The sequence below is a fragment of the Molossus molossus genome, unplaced genomic scaffold (genome assembly GCF_014108415.1).
Source record: "Molossus molossus isolate mMolMol1 unplaced genomic scaffold, mMolMol1.p scaffold_m16_p_2, whole genome shotgun sequence".
In the NCBI taxonomy this organism is placed as follows: Eukaryota; Metazoa; Chordata; class Mammalia; order Chiroptera; family Molossidae; genus Molossus; species Molossus molossus.
The window spans coordinates 21,422,655-21,424,629 of NW_023425355.1; the positions used below are offsets into that span (position 1 = coordinate 21,422,655).

The 1,975-nt window shown below is 34.6% G+C and overlaps 1 non-coding gene across 1 annotated transcript; it reads right to left on the reverse strand.

Annotated features, from left to right (window-relative positions):
• Nucleotides 1–1,299: 1,299 nt before the first annotated feature.
• On the reverse strand, nucleotides 1,300–1,406 carry LOC118636716. Its single transcript, XR_004960703.1, has one exon. It is a non-coding gene; the product is annotated as a U6 spliceosomal RNA (small nuclear RNA).
• Between the last annotated feature and the right edge of the window lie 569 nt (nucleotides 1,407–1,975).

Sequence of the window (1,975 nt, forward strand, 5' to 3'; positions counted from 1 at the left end):
GATATTTGTCTTTGTCTGCTTGGCTAGTTTCACTTGGGGTAATACTTTCCAGGTCCCTCCATGTCATCTCAAAGTATAAGAGATCTTTCTTTCTTCTAGCTGCATATGACTCCATTGTCTATTTGTTCCACAGCTTTTTTATTCATTCATCTACTGATGGACATTTGGGCTGTTTCCAGATCTTAGCTATTATAAATAGTGCTGCTACGAACATTGGGTACATATATTCTTTATGATGGTGTTTCAGGCTTCTTAGGGTATATTCCTAGAAGTGGGATCACTGGATCAAATGGCAGTTTAATTTTTAATTTTTTGAGGTAATACAATATTGTTTTCCATAGTGGCTACACTAATCTGCATTCCCACCAGCAGTGTACTAGAGTCCCTTTTTCTCCACACCCTCGCCAACACTTGTTTGATGATATGTTGATGGTAGCCATTCTGACAGGTGTGAGGTGATACCTCATTGTTGTTTTAATTTGCATCTTTCTGATGATTAGTGATGTTGAGCATTTCTTCATATGTCTCTTAGCCACATGTATGTCCCGTTTGGAGAGGTGTCTATTAAGATCCTCTGCTCATTTTTTAATTGGGTTGTTTGTCATCTTTTTGTTGAGTTGTATGAGCACTCTATATGTATTGGAAATTAACCCCTTATCTGATGTATTATTGGCAATGATACTCTCCCATAGGGTGGGTTGCCTTTCCATTTTAGTGGTTGTTTCTTTTGCTGTGCAGAAGCTTCTGAGTTTGATGTAGTCCCATGTGTTCATTTTCTCCTTTGTTTCTGTTGCCTTAGGTGATGGATCAGTGAAAATTCTGCTGCATATGATGTCTGAAATTTTGTTGCCTATATTTTCTTCTATGATTTTTATAGATTCATGAGTCACATTTAAGTCTTTTATCCATTTTGAGTTTATTCTTGTGTAGGGTGTAAGTTGATGGTCTAGTTTCATTTTTTTGCATGTAGTTGTCCAATTTCCCCAACACCCTTTATTAAAGAGGCTGTCTTTACTCCATAGTATGCTCTTGCCACCTTTGTCAAATATTAATTGAGCATATTGCCTTGGGTCCATTTCTGGGTTCTCTGTTCTGTTCCACTGGTCTATCTGCCCGTTTTTGTGCCAGTACCAGGCTGTTTTGATTACAGTGGCTTTGTAGTATAACCTGAAATCTGGTAATGTGATCCCTCCAACTTTGTTCTCATTTTTCAAGATTGCTGTGGCTATTCAAAGTCTTTTTTGGTTCCATATGAACTTTTCAAGAATTTGTTCTAGTTCTGTGTAGTATGTCATTGGTAAAACTATACAATGCCTCACGAATTTGCGTATCATCCTTGCACAGGGGCCATGCTAATCTTCTCTGTATTATTCCAATTTTAGTATATGTGCTGCCGAAGTGAGCACTTATTAATTTATTTTGTTTGTCTTGTAGATTTTTATTTTTTCCTCTCTTACTTTCTTTCATTTCATTTTATTTTGTATTGATATGCATTGATTCCCTTTTCTTTTTCTTTTTGTAACTTCCATAGGTATTTTCCTTGTTACCATCGGGCCTACATAGAATATTTTATTTGGTTTGCTAAATCAGTGTACTGCTACCTTTCATAAATTCAGTAAAATTTTTTATACAAATAAAAAATTCTTCTCCTTATTACTATCCTTTCTTTACAAATTTTCAGATCAATTAATTTTAGAGCTTTCATACTATCCCTCAATATTGCTCATGTTTCAGCTTTTTATTTCTCCATACTTTGTTCTGTTTTCTTTAGATCAGTCTTCCACCTAATTTGTTCTCATATTATCTGTCTCTATGATATTTTAATCCATCCAGATTTTTGTAAATAATTTTTTTAACTTAAAATAATATTTTCAGTGGGAGGATTTTTCAGGATATGAAATAAACTATGTCTCTGTAAGGACTTGGATCTTGATTCTAAAACCTCTTCCAGATAATTCTGTGTATATCACTTAAC